Source organism: Suncus etruscus, chromosome 5 (genome assembly GCF_024139225.1).
Source record: "Suncus etruscus isolate mSunEtr1 chromosome 5, mSunEtr1.pri.cur, whole genome shotgun sequence".
Classification (NCBI taxonomy): domain Eukaryota; kingdom Metazoa; phylum Chordata; class Mammalia; order Eulipotyphla; family Soricidae; genus Suncus; species Suncus etruscus.
Window position 1 is genome coordinate 22,225,207 of NC_064852.1, and position 18,781 is coordinate 22,243,987.

The following is an 18,781-nucleotide window of genomic DNA, read 5'->3' on the forward strand; positions in this document are numbered from 1 at the left end:
AGTCTAGGACAAACCTGTTTATAAGTCCCCCTGCCTTCAGCCAAACCTGGGTACCATTATTCTGATCCTCTGTTTGGCTCCACCCAGAGCATTCTCCAGAGCATTGCTCTGATCTTCTTCTTGCGTCCAAGTTCATAATTGGCTGGGATGGAGACTCTCCTCGTGGTGCGCAGGATTGACTCCTGACTCTGTGCTCAAGCATCACTCCTGGTTGTGCTGGGGGACAATATTCAGCAGCCACTTCAAAACCTGGTGCCACCTATGGGCAAGGCTAGTACCCTAACCCCTGTCCTATCATTCTAACCTGCAACTTCTGTGTTTCAATTCTCTGTTACTTTCCTAGCAAGCATAGGTACTAATTCTTGCTCAAGAGGCAGATCTAAGGAACCTGGCATTGGCACCCCAACTCAGCTGAGTATGAATGAGCTAGAGAATCTTAGATGACGCATTTGAATGCACTGACCTCAATTTCCTGAAGCCAGAGATTTCTCAAACACTAACTCAAAACTTCGTGCCAGCCGACAGGAAAGGTTTTATGAGTTCATCAAGAAATGAAAATACAGGAGCAAGAATATTTATGGTTTGGGAAATTCTACCCTTTATCCTGATATCACAGCTTTCGGATGGAATGTTATAGGGAGGAAGTCTCATGAATGTCTCATAAATGAAATGATTATAGTAAATCATCATTGTTAATGCTTTATCTTATCACTGTGGCGAGATTAGAAAATTAGGAGTCAGAGAGTTCATATGGTCAATAGCCTTTCATTTGTTTGTTATATTAAGTGGTCTCAAATCCAAATTTTGGAAAGCAATGGACCAAAAGATTTTTGTAACTTTCTATGGATTAAATTATAGAATTTGTCAACAATAATAATATTCTTGTTGAAGATTATTTTTAGCCATGATATTTACATCTATCATTTCCAGAAGCTCTTGCTATCTTCCTGTGATTTTAAATTTTAATAGAATGTAAAATCTTAATTTTAATAGAATGACAGATTATATTATATTTTCAAGTTTTGTGCTATCTTTTGCTTTGGTTTTGGGTCATACCTGGCAGCACCCAGGACTTACTCCTAGTTCTGTACTCAGGGAACACTCCTGGTAGGGCTTTGAGGTAGCATATGAGGTAATGGGGATCAAACCTAGGTTGGCCATATATAAGGCCATAAGTAAGGCCATATGTAAGGCAAGTGCCTGCCCATTGTACTCTCTCTCTTGCTTGTATGTTACCTTACCCAGGTTAAGAAAAAATTTCCTTCTGCATTATTTGGAGAGCTCAACTCAAAGGCACTCTTTGCTCTTGAGAACTGTGTAATTCATAGTGTAAAATTGCTCACAGCTTGTTCCTTTCTTTATATGAAATTTTGGCTTTATGCAGCCTGATTTTATTTCTTAATCTATTGGGGGAGAGTCAAACCTAGAAGTGCTCAGGGTTTATTCCTTGTTCTGCACTCAGGAATCACTCCAGGTAGGTTCAGGGGACCATATGGAAGCTAGGGATTGAACCTCAACTGTACTCAAGGTAAATGCCCTATTCACTGTGCTATTGCTCTGTTTCTGATTGTTATTTTTTTTTTTTTTGGTTTTTGGGCCACACCCGGCGTTGCTCAGGGGTTACTCCTGGCTGTCTGCTCAGAAATAGCTCCTGGCAGGCACGGGGGACCATATGGGACACCGGGATTCGAACCAACCACCTTTGGTCCTGGATCGGCTGCTTGCAAGGCAAACACCACTGTGCTATCTCTCCGGGCCCTGATTGTTATTTTTTTAATTAAATAATTGTTGGTGCAAGATCTAAGGTGCTTGCTTGGCACATGGCTGCCATTTCTATCCCTTGCACTCTATATGGTCCCCTGAGACCCACCAAGAGTGATCCTTGAGCAAAGAAAGAGAGAGGAATAAGCCCTGAGAACCACCTGGTGTGACCAAATCTTTGCCCCTGCCCTAAGCCAAAACTCTTTGAGATAGGGGGTGAAAAGTAAATGTAGAGTAAAAGAAAAAGTTCTTAAACACCACACATAAGTACATTATGGAAAGTTTTAAAAGCATCTTGAATAGAAAATTTATCGCAAACCAGTAGATAAAGATTAAACCCAGAATAATTGAACTCAGTGGGAAGCAGGAGTTGGGGGTAAGGGTGGAGTTCAACCCCCGGAGACTCAGCCTTGCTGCTGGGAAAGCAAAGAATAGAGGCAGCTTTTTCAGCAACAATTTGGGGGAAAACAATCACTCTTTTCAAATGTGAGGTCTCTTGACCCTAAACATGTCTCCCTGGAAATTCAGCTCAGCCTCTTCTACTTCCAGAACCAGCTCAGAGCTTAGACAGGCCAGCATGGTTTTTGTACCTTCTATGTGCTCTGATCCTCCAGCTCCAATGAGGTCTGGCTAGCTGGAGCTTTTCTTCTCTTATTTACTTGTCTTGTTTGCTTGTCTGTTTTTATAATGGATAATAATCTATAATTTATAATGTTTGCTTTTATAATTGCTTTAATTGAATCACAATGAGATTCATGGCTACAAAGTTGTTCACGATTGAGTTTCAGTCATAAAATGTCCACCACTCATCCCTTCATCAGTACCCATATCCCACTATCAATATTCCCTCTCCTGTTCAACCCCTCCTACCTCTATGGCAGACATTTTCTTCTCTCTCTCTCTCTCTCTCTCTCTCTCTCTATATATATATATATATATATATTTATATACATATATATACATATATATTAGGCACTGTGGGATTTGGTGGTTTTTTTTTTTGTTTCTAGCCTCACAACTCAAATGGACTCATTGTACATCCAGAAATCTAGAATTCCATCTTAGAGCTGGAAGGAAGAAATGAAACTGTGTGGCATTTGTCTGTGATCACTGAAAGGTGGGACTCCTTGGCTTCAGAGACCCCCAATAGTCACTAGGCTCAGATCCTCCCTGAGGGAGCAACAGGGGCAACTCCAGTGTGAACCCTCACTCAGCCTGGGAGGGAGTGGAGGAGGGTAAGATGATCCTAAAGTCATGGGCACCTTACCACATGAGACTCCCCACCTATATCCTGTCTTCAGTCATAGCCCCCAGATCTGTCCTGCTCTGTGCTTTAAACCCTAAAAGGGGAGAAGAGGGAGGGAGAGAGTTGAGGGAAGGAGAGAGAGAGGGAGTTAGAGACAGATGAAGAGAAGGAGATGGGGGAGAAGAAAAAGAGGGGGAGTGGTACAGAGAGAAAGACAGAGTGACAGAGAGGGAAAGAAAGCAGAGTGAGTGAGACACTCTATGTAAGAAGCTTCCAAGAAGCTCCTTTCAGGAACCTAGAAGCAATCTAGGGGCTCCTACAGATTGGTGAGCAAGGTTGCCCCTATGTACCAGGAAGTGGTTTAGGAAGAACATGTGCTCACATTCACCCTTCACTCACTCATATTCACTGCTACACACTTATGCTCACACTCATTCCACACTCACTCATATTCACTGCGACACATTCATACTCATAACCAGTTTCATCCTCTTACTCATTTTCACACTTATACTCACTGCGACACACTTAAACTCACTCCACACTCATTACCACACTTGCATTCGCTGCAACACACTCATATTCACACCCAGTCTCAACCTCACACTCACTTCCACACTTATGTTCACTCCATACTCACACTCACTCCACACTCATTCATACTCACGCCAACTCAGTCTTACCCACCCACTCACCCCACACTCCTCCCATGCTCACTCATTCCCACTCCACTCAAAGCCACCCAATAAGAAATGTGGGTTGCATCTGCCTGAGCAATATGCCCAGAGTCCTGTAACCAAGATGCTATACATTCCCATTTTTCTAACTTGGTTCAGTAGAAGTTAAGTGGGGGGAGTGTTATTTCACCTTATGTCACATGATTGGGACCCAAAGACTTTCCTCTACAACACTGAAGGATTCCTGGATGGTACGAGTCCATTCATCCTTCCTCATACTCAACCAGGAGGCAAAATTCTAATGCTATGGCCAAGAGACAGCATATCAGGGAAACCATTTGCTTTGTATGTGGCAGCTCTAGTTCAATCCCCATGGTGGATTCTAATTCCATTCCTATGGCAGACATGGCTCCATGACCAGAGAACCCTGCTCAATCCTTGGTACCATGTAGTCCCCACAACAACTTTAGTATCAATCCCTGAAGAAAAGAGCTGGAAATATTTCTGAGCACTACAGAGCATGCCCCCCAAACCCAAAATAAGCATGATTGAGGGGTTCCTCACTGTTCTCTTCCATGTCTTCAAGACTGATTGAGACTTGAGGCCCCAGAAACTTTTGCCTTTCCCTTTAGTCAGAAACAGAATAAAGCCTGTTATAGATCCAGTTTCCTCATAGGGATGGAGGAGCTCAGCCAAGGGCCTGGGGCTAACCCAGCTTCTGTGCTTGGAAGCAGGTAGCAACTAGAAGTTCCCTTCTGGGTCTGAGCCTCAAACTCGGAGACATTTCAAGGCAAGAGAGCATGTTGATGAAGCAGGCCTGCATGGTGGAAAATCATGGAAAATCACGTCCTTCCCAGCCTAAAGCCCTCCCTCTGTCTTGATAGCATCATGGTTATATGTTGCAGTGCCTTGTAGAGCCATTATTTACTCTCTCAAATGAATGAATGAATTTCTAAAAATGTTAACACCAGAGCCCTCTTTTACCAGATCCATAAATCCTACACAATTTCAGCATGAGAAAGGAAAAGTTGACGTTGGGTTGCGAAGGGCAGAGGTGTTGAGATATTTAAAAGTTGCTTTGAGTCATTCCACACACATTATTTTCAGTGTGAAGTTTTGAAAATATGACTCTCGAATAATTCACTCTGAGATGAGAAAGGCTGTCCACGGCTCTGTGGCCAGAGAAAGGGTGCCTGAGCAGAAACCCTGGTCTCTGTGTTGAAGGCAGCTCAGGATCTAGTCTTCTGCAGCCTTCCCTGGTCCAATTTTCATGGTAATTTCTGTACCCCAGTAGGCCCAAGTACCTGTACCAATTATGCCTCCCTGGGACCTCTTCACCTGGTACTTCAGGGGGCAATGCCATCTTGACTGCCCAGGTCAGTGCTTCCAGGAAATGAATTATCAGAATATCTCTGCTCCCCAACTATTACATCTTCTAGAGAAATAAGTGTACTGGTCCCCCACTTAAGTTTCTTCCATGCCAAGTTCTTTAAAGGGAGTCTCACAAAGGAAGGAAGGGAGGAGGCAGAGGCAGATGATGCTCCTTGAGGTCACCAGCTGTTCTGGCCATGGTCTCATCCCACATGGCTTTGAATTTCCTAGAACTTGATCCTCCTCCATGCATCAATCTCTGTGTGGCCAAATGGCGGTAACATAGCAACCAACAAAATGGGATTCATCTCAAAGGAAGCAGAGATGCCCACTCCCATAAGACATTAGGAAAGGTCTCACCTGTGGTTTGCATAAATGAGTTTCTCTGACAATCTGGTTGGAAATTTTCTTAGACCACATCCCAGCTTTGAGCCATGGGCACATTCCTACCAGTGGTATCCACCAATGACCTAGCCAGGCCTTGTGAGGAACCAGGCTGTCCACACACACAGACCTCCTCAAGTTTGGCTCAGAGTACTCCCCCATGGAGAGTACTCCCCCATAGGTCTACACCACAGTCTGATGGCTTCTACCTTCTCCACTTTAATTACTCTGCCAGCCCTCAACACATTTCTTCATTGTTTGGTTCATCTCAGCACTATTTCCCAGCCCCACCAGCAAGAAGGTATCTACAGCCCCTCCATATGTTCAGACATACTGAACCCTAAAGAATTTCTGGCTGAAGGGAAATAACCACGCTCCCAATTTGGCTGACTCCCAAAGCAAAGGGAATTGGAGGTGAAAAAGTAGAAATTGGGACCGTGAGTTGGCGTATGTCGAGAAGCTAGAAAAGAGAATTTAATAACTAGGAAAGTAATTGAGAGGTTACAAATATCAGAGCAGCTTTCTGAGCTATGATAAATTCTCCTCTTGGCTTCCTGTTAATTTGATCTGCCCTAGGTCTCATTACAGATGTTCTATATGTCTTGAGCTGTGATTGCAAAGATTCGGGGTCACAAACTGCATGGACCATCTACATTCCAGCATCTCTGGCCCCAGAAGTCTTATCCTCAGGCCTTTTAGTCTCTGACAGGGTCTTTAGAAACTCTGTCTGAAACCTCCCCCAACGAGAGATGAAGTGTGTTGTCCAAACTCTGTGGTTCCTTGGTGTAATTCAGAGACCACTCAATAGCTATCAAGCTTGATTATGCAATTTGCTCTCCCATCTCCATCTCTAAGCCCAATAACTTTTATCCAGATTGCAATAATTTGGGGGCTTAAAGGGTGTTTAGAGAATTAGCACGCCTTTGGCATCTCATTCAGAAGACCTGCAGGAGAGAGCCTGAGTCCTCACTAATCCTATAAATGTCTGCAGCAAGTTCCATTGTGTTAGATTACACCTTGTTTTACCCAAAACAAAGATCATCCCTGATTTCTTTGTATTTGTTTGTTTACAATGTGGTTTCATCCAAAACAAAGATAATCCCTGGTTCCTTTGTATTTTTTAGTTTCTTTACAGCTTGGTTTTACCCCAAAACAGAGATTGTCTTACATGTAAACCTGGGTGAAACTGGCTCAGGATAACCTGAACTAGCTGTTCTTACCTGGGGGTGGTCTCTGTACTCAATAAAAAACACAGTTCTAGCAGGCAGCTCACTCTTGATACAAGGCAGAAGATCGCCAGACTACACATGTTTTACCCTTAGCCTGGTTTGGATTATTTCATGCAGTGACTCTGCTTCAGATCCACTCACCCAAGGTTGGAAATATGGTGCATGGGGCAATTTTACACCATTGCTTACTCTCATGAGCAACCCTCTGCTCTTGGGTGTGTGGCCCAGGGGGACTGAGCTATGAAGGTTTTCATGATCCTTTCTGGTGGTACTAAGCACTGGCTCTGCAGAGATGCTGGCACTGGCTTTGACAGCTCTTGGCTTTGTGCTCTAAGTCAGGTATTGAAGTCTGGGTGCACAAATGCACATGTGGGTTTGTTTCCAAGAAGTCTGAAAGCCAGAGAGATCCCAAATTATCTTTCTGAGAAGATTCTATCTCAGTGAAGTAGAAGAATGTATGATGGGGAAGTAAAAGAGGAGAGAAGCCAAACTAGATCAAAGGAATTGCTCCCTGCCCACCCTGTCCCCTGGAAGGCCACAGTCACTGTGTCCAGTCTCTCTTGCTCACAATCAGTGCATCTTTGAGGGCCTGTGTAGGTGGTTTTAGGATATGGCAAGAGGAAACACTTCCTCCTCCACATCTGTCCTGGCACCTGCAACTGAAACTGTCAGAGGATGGGCCATTGGGGAGGCCTTAAACATATGGCATATCCCCCTTCAGAGACTGGAAGATCCTTGGGACATGACAGCAGTCCTGTGCTGGCACCTTCACCAATGAAGTTCCTGCAGGTTACCACTGGCTGCTAGGTTTTAGCATCCATCTGCTTCTTCTTAGATACTGGTTCCCTTATGTGTGGTGGTTTATGTTTCATTATAGGGGCAAGTCATCTGTTGGAACATGCCAGGAAGGAGGGAAGGAAGGAAGGAAAGAAGGGAAGGAGGGAGGGAGAGAAGAAGGAGGGAGGGAGGGAAGGAAGAAGAGAGGGAGGGAGGAAGGGAGGAAGGAAGGAAAAAATGAAGGAAGGAGGGAGGGGGAAGGAAGGAAGGAAGGAAGGAAGGAAGGAAGGAAGGAAGGAAGGAAGGAAGGAAGGAAGGAAGGAAGGAAGGAAGGAAGGAAAAAGGAAGGAGGGAGGGAGGAAGAAAGGAAGGTAGGAAGGAAGAAAGGAAAAAAGAAGGAAGGAAGGAAGGAAGGAAGGAGGGAGGGAGGAAGAAAGGAGGAAGGAAAAGAGGAAGGGAGGGAGGGAAGGAAGGAAGAAAGGAGGGAAGTGAAGGAAGGTAGGAGGAAAGGGAGGGAAGAAAGAAGGGAAGGAGGGAGGGAAGGTAGGAAGGAAGAGGGAAATAAAGGGAAGGGAGGAAGGAAGGGAGGGAGGAATGAGAGAGGGAGAAGGAGGGGAGGGGTGTGGAAGGAAAAGGAGGAAGGGAATGGAAGGACAGGGGAGGGAAGAGAAGGGAAGGGAAAGAATGGGAAGGGAAAAAATGGGAAGGGGAGGGGAGGGAGTTTGGGTCTAGTTCTATCTCATTTTCAAAGGTGCCAGAAGCACCAACTCAGACCAGCCATGACCTGGCTTTCCTAACTTGGAGGCCACTCCCTATCTAGAGCTAGTTGAATGACGTTCCAGAAGGTACCTTCTCCCAGCAACCCCAGTTGCAGTGGAAGATTCCCTCAAGCACAGCCAGGGGCTCCCAATTCTGTTTCTCAGCACCTCTCCTTGGCTCTCTGCACCTTTACCTCCACACCTTTCCTTCCCTCACAACTTCTTTGCTGACAGAGTTAAAAATACCGTGCATCTCAAAATTTAAAAAGTAAAAACAACAATTCCCCAGATGTGTTTCTTATGCCTTGGACCAACTTACTGTGGCCACCAAAGCTGGCCTTCCTGCCTCTGCATGGGCACCAGGCAGTCGGGAGCATCTCAGGCTGCCAGATCCCTCTACTCATCCTTACTGCTTGGAACACTTGCTCTGCCAGAATTTTCACTGTAACATGAACTCATTGTTCCAGTCGATTTAATTTATTTGGGTGTGGGTATGTTTGGGACCAGGACCGGGGGTCTTAGTTTGTGATTGATTGCCTGAAAAGGTGAAATGTTATTTTCTGAGTCAGAGAAACTATGTGATTTGCATGCTCTGGGACCTACATTTGGATACTAGTACCACAAATAGCCCCCAGCACTGCCAGTCTTATCCCTGGTGGCCTCCAGCATTGCTGTGTCTGAGCACTTAAGCCTCTGTCCCAGAAGGAGGGACTTGGGAGTCCCTAAAGCCTGCATGGGAAGACCCTTCTCCAATCCCTGCATGGGAGGACCCTCCTTCATAAAAGTGTTGTTATCCTCAAATTTCAGGACTCATCTGAGGATCATCCTAGCCTGTACTTCAAGACCACCAAGCTACCCTCTACTTGAGTGGGGAGGATAAAGGAAAGTCTGATCAGCTCACTTTGGGGGATTCATTTAATGGGGGAGCAGCCTGCAGACACAAAGGTGGTGTGTAGGTTCTGCCTCACTGACAGGCTGCTCCATGGTCAGCTCCATGGCCAATACTGTGGCCAATTCTGTGGTCTCAGTGGTCAGCTATCATGTTCAGGTCTGTAGCCAGCTCTGTGGACTGCTATGAGGTCAGCTCTGTGGTCAGCACTGTGGTTAGCTCTGTGCTCAATTCTGTGGTCACTTCCATGGTCAGCTCTGTGGCTAGTTCTCAGGGGTCCTCAGCATCCAGCTCAGACATCCCTGGGTCCACAATTTACTGCTGAAAGGGGATGATCCCTACTGACTTTCTGGAACATGTCAGGGTCTTTCTCCTTTCTGGCTGAGTGGGGGACATGGGGTGGGGAAGTATGCAGAGTCACTGGACTTTATCCAGAAGTCTCTATCCAGACTGGATAGGCTCCAGGTCCCATCACCCAAGAGGGGCTTGACTTTGTCCTGATTTCCAGTCCCAGAGGATACAGAACAGTAGATGGGAGGAGCTGACTCAGAGGATCCACCAGAACTGCAGGTAAAACAGGGTGTGAGTCCACATAGCCAAGACTCTGTCTCTCACCCACCCGGTCAGGGATCAGGACCATGTCTTTCATTGCCTTCCTGGCATGTCTGTCAGCCCCAAGAGGGGTCACGGAGCATGACACACATCCCAGACAGGTGTTTTTTGGTCTCCACAGCCCCCCAACCCTTGATTTGGGAAGAGTCTCTTCTGAAGAGGCCTGCAGAACACCCCAAGGAAAGGAAGCTCCTCCTCTCCCTCCCCACTCTCACCAGCATACATCCTTGCACCCCAGTTTGCTTTTTTCCTTCTTGAGTCCCCCTCAAGACCTGGTTCCTACTCACCCAAGGTTCTTAGTTTTATTAAACATTCAAATAGCCAGGTCACCCCAGGACCACACCTTTGGCAGAGAGTGGGGTACTTGCTTCTTCACCCCAATGTGCATGGACACCCCAACCTGGACCTTGGAAGAAAGCAGCTGGCCTGAACTCAGACTCTCAGGTCTGAACTTTCTCCCTGCAGGCCAGCTTATCACTCACCCTCTTGGGTGCTCATTGGAGGCTCATTGTCAGTGCCTTTGAGGCCTCCCTAATGGGCCAGGATAAAAATGCTGTGAACTCCGCATGCTCTACAGGTTGGGGTTCAAGTACTACCCACTCATCTCCACTTTTTTCACAGAAGATACTAGCAACTAGCCGATCACTTTCCACCCTGTGCCTCTACGCCCATCATCATGGGCCAAATAATCCCCAAGTGTGAATTCAGGAAAACAACACCCCTAACAAATCGGTATCAGAACCCCAGTTCTGCTGGGGTTACACATTCCCTCAGAAGGAAGGGGGCCCAGCTGTATTGGCAATGTATTATTTACCGCCTGCCCTCAGCTTGCATGTCAGTGTCTGTCAGTCTCCAGGTTCCTGCCAAGTCCCTCCACCCCCAAATGATCCTAACCCAAAAACTACATCAGAAATTAATAAGCAAGCTCATAAATCAAAGCGAAGGTTTTATCCTTTCACTTCACACTCAGGCCTCCTGGCCGCCACCCCTCAGAGCACGCAGGGCCCCTCAAAGGGGGGAGGCTGCCTTAATCAAAGGCATATTTCATCTCAAAAAAAAAAAACCCGCAGCACATGTGAGGGGGCCCATGGCACTCTTGAAAATCTGTCTGCCACATCTGGAAGACTGGCCTGATCCATCATCATTTTCTGGAATCCGAACAGTTTTGATTTGCACCAAGCTGCCTCTGTGTCTCTTATCTGGGGTGTATGTGAATACGCCACCATGATCTATGGGTATAGTGACTAATGTGTGGATTTAAGGGTGTTCACCCAATACAGATGGCAGCCGCAAAGAAGCTGCTGGAAACCCAAGCAGGCGCCCTCCTGGCCTCTGTGGCTTCCTGCACTTGACTGGCTCCCTCACGTCCTGCCCCCCCCCCCCCGTGACTAGTAGTGGGGTGTCCTGGGGGTCAGAGCCCTAGCTTTCCAACCGATGACCACAGCCACATGGGAGCCCCTATAAGACTGAGTGGATGGCTAGGGTTTTCCCATCCAGATGGATGGCTGTTTATCCATCCTCTCTCTGCTGGCTCTCTGCTCATTTCCTTCTCTTTATTTTGGGGCTTGGTGCTCTAGCGGTATGCTTAGTGCTTGGGTCTGGCAATACATGGCTGCTTAGGCCTCAGGAGGTACCCAGGGGTACTGGCATGAGACATGAGGTATCAAAATGCAAATTCTGAGCTGTCTATGGGTCCTTTGCTCAAGCACAAGTGACAAACATGTCAGTTCCTGCCACCTCTCCCCATGGAGGCCAGGCACACCCTTCCTGTAGGTTGGCTATGACTGGAGCCCCTGGGAAAGCTCCTCCTGTTGACAGCAGTGTCCACTCACCTATGACAACCCCGAGTATGTTCTCACTGGTGAGTGACAGGGGAAGAGCAAGAACAGCAGAGCCAGAACTGCCAGTGTCCAGTTGCTATGGTAGTAGTTGTCACCCAGACCCCACCCTGGAGGCCACAGAGGACCCAAAGAGAGCCCATGACTGAACTCAAGAACCCAAGAGCCATTAAAGAACTGCCCTTCAAGCTCTTTTCACAGGGGCAATGCCCTGTCCTTCAAGTTCTGGGGTGTTGCCCTGAGGAAACCGCCCCATCTCAGTGCAATAAGAAGACACCAGCCTCTAGCTTTTCAGGAGACAAGGTTCAAAGCCAAGGTCAGCAGACTGCACAATTTTGTCTTTTCTTATGGTCAAGTAGAATCCGAGAGTGGATCTGTACTGCTCTTCCTTTACATCTTCTGGGACACTTGTGCTGTCTCCAGATTAGGACTATTATGAGCAGTGCTTCAATAAACAGAGGCCTGCAAATATATTTCCTGAAAAGCATTTTGGGCCCTTTGGGTAAAAGTCAAGAAGTGGAACTGTTAGGACTCATCGGACATCAGTTTCCGTGTTGGAAGTTTTTTCACACCAGACCCTGCCATGATGAACATTGTACATAAGACAAACTTTTTTAGTAAGTAATGTCTGGAGTGATAGTCCAGCAGGGAGGGCACTTGCCTTGCATAAGTATGAGGCTGACTTGGGCTCAATTCTCAGCATCTCATATGGTCCTAAGCACAGAACAAGAAGTAAGTCCTGAGCATTGCTAAGTGTGACTCAAAAACAAAACAAAAAGTCAAGATCTGGGCAGGGCCATTGCATACATCTTCTCCTTCACTGTCTAACCTCTGTGGCTCAGAGCTATTCACCTTGTGACTCTATTCAGACCTTTCTTTTCCCCCATCCATATTCCTCTCCCACCCCCACATCCTCATTGGCTATCAAGCCACTGTTGGTCATTGATTCTCTCCAGAAAGCTCTTATTCCCAAATTAAGTCACATTCTGTGTAGAAAGAACCTGCCGCTGGACCCTGCCCAGGGCAACTCAGGCCTCAAGCTGGGGGTTAGTGGCAGCCTGGCTGCCTCAGAGACCAGCAACAGGTTCTGGAAAGTACCATCCCATGCCTGCCATGACCAAGTGCCCCTAATTCACCGTGGCCTGAAGAATTCTAGTAAAAAATTTTAGTTAACAGTACAGGACCCTAAACTGAGCCTCTAAAGAGAGCGGTGTAGAGGAGTGCCTCATAGAGTCAAGGATTCATGCTGACCAGAGTCCCCTTGAGTCCCATTCCATGATGCGGGTCTCTCCTCTTCTACCAATCATTGAAATGGTTTTTTCTGCTTTAGTCTGGGGAAAAAGGTAGTGTCTCTTAGGTGGCTCAAGTGGGGCTGAATATGGGGTGAATCAGTCTAGGGGTCTACACAGCAAACCTTATGTTCATCTCTCTGGCTGCATCCACTAAAAACTCTACAGAGTCAGACATGATGTTCTAAGGGAGCAGAGCTTGAGTGTTGTTTTTTTCCTGTGTTTCTTTTTAATCATTTTTTGGCCACTCCTAGTGCTCAGATCCTGGCTCTTTGCCCAGGAGTCACCTTGACAGGACTTCAGGGACCCTATGGGGTGCTAGCAATCAAACTCAGGTTATTTGTCTACTCACTGTACTATAATCCTACCCCCCCACCCTGAATTCTGCTCTTTGGCTGTGATGAGGCACCCCTGCAGAGGTCTGTAATCACCCCTGCAGAGGTCTCCTGGAAAGAAGGTGGAGAATACCCACCATGTGCTTCTAAAGCCCTACTCTCTTCTAGGAAACATTTCCTTGAAAATGCTGAGCTGATTGGGGCCGGGCAGTGGCGCTAGAGGTAAGGTGCCTGCCTTGCCTGCGCTAGCCTTGGACAGACCGCGGTTCGATCCCCCGGCGTCCCATATGGTCCCCCAAGCCAGGAGCAACTTCTGAGCGCATAGCCAGGAGTAACCCCTGAGCATTACCAGGTGTGGCCCAAAAACCAAAAAAAAAGAAAAAAAGAAAAAAAAAAAGAAAATGCTGAGCTGATCAGATCTGAGCTCCACTGACACAAAGAACAAGAACAGGAATTCTCATTCACTGCTAGTGGGAATGCTGTCTAGTTCAGCCCTTATGAAAAACAATATGAAGATTCCTCAAAAAACTGGAAATTGAGTTCCCATTTGATAGTATATACCACTCTTAGGGATATGCCCTAGGAACTCAAAAATGCAATACAAAAATCCCTTCCTCACACCTATATTCATTGCAGCACTATTTACAATAGCCAGACTCTGGAAACAACCAACACCGTAAAGAGCTGGCTTGGGGGCTGCATTCCCCCATTGAGGGATGCACAGTCTTGGGGCCCAAGGATAGTGCCCCCATGCCATCTTAGAGATCAGAATCAATAGTCCCCTTAGTCCTATTGTGGTTATTTTGGGGTCCTGTTGTTTCAGCCTCTGCAAGCTACTTCTGTGTTAGTAGAGGAGGCTCAGTGCAATGGACACACCAACACACCAACATGGAGGTGCCTCATTCTCTTCCATGAAACTGGGGCAGGTATCCCAGGGAAGCAAAAGGACATGGAGGGTGGCAGAAGCACAAGGATGCATCTCTTAGTGTATAGGTCTCCTTTCTTTGAGAGTTTGCCCTCAATTAAAGAGAAGACTCTGGGACCCTTGTTAGACCTTCTGGCCAATTTTCTTGGTCTTCAGAGGTCTTGGGGAGGGGGGCTATCTTGCTATTTCTATTCTCTCTCCTAGATATTGAGGCTCACACTGATCAAGCTCAGTGGACACAGTTGGGATGAAAGGACCATGTCAGGTCACTTCCCCTCCCTGCTCATGATGGACAGAAGCGCATACTCATCATTTGGAATTATTACAGATTTCAGGGGTGGTGGGGAAGGCACTTGCCTGGCCACCCAAGTCTGTTTCCAGTCCTGTGTAGGGTTCCCAGATCCCTCTGAAAAGTGACCCTTGCATACAGAGCTAAACACCATTGATGTGGCCCCCAATCTATATTAAAAAAATTTTCTCTCTTCCCAGATGAGCATGGGATGGAGAATACCCTGAGTGAGGGCAAGGCTCCCCCAGTACCACTCTGCAGAGCTTCATGAAGATTTCTCCAAGCCCCCAAGTCTCCTGCAATTCCCACACAGATTGTCTGTTTCTCGACAGTGAGAAATGCCAGTAATTTCTGCCAAACAGTGAATTTATTTTGACACTTGCCTTAATCACCACATGTTCCTGTTAAAAAAATTTTTTTTAATTTAAAAAGCGCCATTTCTGAAATTTTTTGTCCCTCACCGAGTTCTGGCTCTGCGTTGAGTGAATGTGTGAATGGATGGATGAGGGAGATGTTATCCTGAAAGCCTGGAGTCCATTGGTCAGGCTGTAGCATGGAAACTGCTCCTGACAGCTTGGATCTTGAGGTCAACTACTTGTCAGCGATATGCCAAGGATAAATATTCATGGATCTGCATAGCAGGGCTGAAGGCATGGGTCACTGCAAAACTGACAATCTTAGGTTTCAGGACTTCACCTTAAAAAGCAATGACATCAGTTCCAGGCTGCTTCTTCAGGGAGTTGTTCTTTCTTACTGTTAATAATTTTATCTTCCGTATGCCTGGAGAGGGGCACAGATTTATTTTTAATCAGAGAAAAAGCATGCATCTACAGCCCACTCCTAAACCCACATAATTGTTTTTTTTTGGGGGGGGGCCTTCCGGTGGAAACCAGAAGGCCTGCTGGACAAATTCTAAAAGAGCTGTAACACTAAGCCACATCATTTTTAAAGATGGTGAACTATAAAGGAAACAGGCTGGGTGATGGGAGTAAGCCATCACCCCATGGCATTCCTCCTGGTGTTTCTCTTATACTTTATGTTTATCTCCACACAGGTGCTAAGGAAGATGATATGATGGGGATATGAGTGGGATAAAGCCCCCAACCTTTCCAACCCACTAATGGAACTTGAAATCATCACTAAGCTTGGCTTTGCATCTTCCTTTCTGCCTGCATGCTCTCAATTTAGTTCTCTATTTGCAGGCATCAGAAGTGGGAGCATCCCTGTGTCCTCACCCATAACTCAAATGTTTTCAGGAGCTCTGGTTCAATAGACAATGGAATTATGGCCATTTACCACAATAAAGCCCACCTGATTGGCATCTTCGATTTCAGTTCAGCATCTGAGACAGATGTTGTGTCTTGTCCAGGTAGCAAACTATTCTAGACAGTGCTAAACATAGGGACAAATTGGCCATTCATTGAGTGTAATGTTCGTTTCCTCCTGAGCCACTGTTTATATTAACAACAAAGAACAGTTAACAGATACTTTAAGAGCTAATGAATATATTCAGAATTATTTGTTTTTGTTTTGCTTTGGAGCCACACTCAAGGGTTACTCCTGACTCTGCACTCAGGAATCACTCTTGGCAGTGTTCAGGGGGATCATGTAAGATGCCAGGGATCAAACTCAGGTTGGCCACTTGCAAGGCAAACTCCCTACTGGCTGTGCTACTACTTACTCCAGCACCAAATTATCAGTTATTTTAAGAGCTAAGCCAGAGATGTCTCCTTAACTGTGATCTTGGGTTGATAAGCAGTCAGCCAATATCTTTCCTGGAGAGCATTAAAATCATAGCAATCCTGTTCTACTTTAACATGTTTTCTATATGTTTGCAATCTCATAGTCTACCAGGGGTCCTCAAACTTTTTAAACAGGGGGCCAGTTCATTGTCCTTCAGACTGTTGGAGGGTCAGATTATATTAAAAACAAAAATTATGAACAAATTTCTATGCACACTGCATATATCTTATTTAGAAGTGAAGAAACAAAATGGGAATAAATACAATATGTGGCCCGCGGGCCATAGTTTGAGGACCATTGGTACTCTAAACTAACCTAAGCTTATTTTCCCCATGGGACTGTCCCAACCTGGGGGTTAATTTTATTAGGGGATGATTTTTCACAAGGTAGAGATAATCTTTCATCTATGAGAGCTGGCCAAGAGCACTAGTGTAAATCACTGGTGAGCTAGAGAACTTGGTCCCTTATACCCAGAATACTGCTATGTGCTCCTGGGTGGTGGTGTGACTGTGTGTACCCTCTCCCCTCAGCCTCTCTGGCTTTGCTTTTTGATTGACTTGACATTAGTTGGAGTGTCTTGATACCTCATAATGGACTAACCCAGTCTGCAACCCCAAGCACTGAAGAAGGGATGACCAAGGCAGATCAGCTCTCTGGTCCCTGGGACTCCCTTAATCATTCACATCACTTCCACTCCTTCTCTCTACAACTTCCTTGGGTATATTTCTGAGACTTTACCATCATCCTAGATAAGGATGACCTAGACAACCAGACTAAGCTTTTCTTTGGAAAACACCCCAAAACCAGCTGTTTTTATCAGCTCACAGGATATTAATGATGGAAGTGAAGTGGGGGTCCTGGTGGTGAAAGAGGATCCTAGAAAGATCCAGAAACAGGAAAATGAATGGGCTGCCTGACAGGAATAAAGCTGAGCATTGGGCTCAAGATGCAGGAATGGGGAGAGCAGGTGCATGAAACTTTCCGGAAATGCCACCGGCTTTCCAGAAGGGGCTGGAAAGAGATTCTGGGAAAAGGTCAAAGATGAGTCAGTCCGAAGGGTGGATGGAAACAGAGTCCCTGGAGGGGGCCAGGGAAGGGGAGGGAGCGGGGTGTCTGGTAGAGCTGACCAAGTAAGTGTCTCAGATCAGCCAAGTTCCCTAGGGGCAGAGCTGCCAGCATTCAGGGTAAAGTTTGAGGGGATATGAGAATATGTTCAGATCAGAGCAAGACACAAATCTGCAGCTGTGGGAGAGGAAGTGAGAACAAAGGAAAGACCCTTGAAGACAGGTTTAGTGCAGGTGGTGTTTCTGCTAGGGTAGCTCCACAGCAGAGTGAATGTCCCCCAAACACAAAGTGAACCCTCAATCCCAGAGATGATACCTACTTCTACAGAAGCACAATTCAGGGCCAGAGACATGTGCTTGCCCTGCACATTGTCTACACCTGGCTAGATCCCCAGCACCAAAGATTTATGATTACCACCAGAAATGTCCCTCAGTAGAGTCAGGAGTAAGCACTGAGCATTGCTGGGTGTGACCCCAAACCCGAAAGAGTAACCATGAAGCAGAAGCATGCAGTGTGGACCAGGTAGCTGACTTCAGGCAATGATGGACAGAGCTGAGCTTTCTGGCTGGACATGCATTCCAGAACAGGGTATAAGGAATATCCTGAATAGACACACATGACCTTAAGTCTGGCATGGGTTACCTCTGAGTGTCAGAAGTGAGACTGGGACTGGGTGCGGAGGGGAGACAGAGCCCTGCAGTTCTGTGACATGAAGGGGAGAGTGGCTATGGGTCGAGTCCTCCTGGATGTCTCAGATATGAGTTTAATTTTTTTCCAGAGAAGTGGACTTTTGGTGATCATGGTATTGTCCAGAAACCCCAGCTAATCCTGTATGAGCTTTCTCATTTTTGTATCTGCCCCTTTGATATTTTGGCCCAGAGTGATTTTTTCCCTTCCAAAAATGTAGAGAACATAGTCAAAGAAAAATCAGAGCAATTAGATTCATCAAAGTATAAAACTTGTGTGCATCAGAGGGGTCACTCCTGCCTGCCGGCCATGAGCTCAGCAGAAACCCTGATGGTTCTGGAAACATCTGGCTTCCTCCTTGGCAAGGCTCACAATCCCCAAACTTCAGGAACACTCAGCCCCCAGAGTTATGGATGGACAGGGATGCCAGTATGATCCTGTAAAGTCAAGGTGAGACTCGGTTCACAGGCCACATCCAGGGACATTCCAGGACCAACCTCTGAGCCTGGGGCCACAAAGAGCTTCTGAACCCAGAAGTGGGAAAGGCTCATCAAGCCTCCCTCAACCCCAAAAAAACATCATTCTCCTGAGTTAACAGAGCTTCTATGTGTTGTCTTTGCAAAGGGGTATGGACAATGTATCTAAAATGCAAGTCCAGAAAACCCCAAGTGTTTGAAATGTTTTAATCCAAAGCAATTGGCTTCCACCCACATACACTCTTTTTCCTTCCTGTAGTCATTTCTCCTTCGTTAGGATGAAGGACAAGGTCAGCCTCATTAGCTGACACTCCTGGGCTTACTTCATTTGTTTCATCTGAGTTGGTGCTGAGATCTATAAAATTTGGTGGATTTAGGGGACAAAGGAAACACCTTTTTGTAATTATTGTCAAGAACCTTTTGGGCCCTA

At 46.3% G+C, this 18,781-nt stretch overlaps 1 non-coding gene and 1 pseudogene across 1 annotated transcript; one reads left to right on the top strand and one right to left on the bottom strand.

Moving 5' to 3' along the window:
- Positions 1-18,781, top strand: part of LOC126008558 (40S ribosomal protein S12-like) — a 176,296-nt pseudogene that overhangs the window by 97,062 nt on the left and 60,453 nt on the right.
- LOC126009919 (U7 small nuclear RNA) lies at positions 15,251-15,312 on the bottom strand. The gene has a single exon (XR_007496083.1). It is a non-coding gene; the product is annotated as a U7 small nuclear RNA (small nuclear RNA).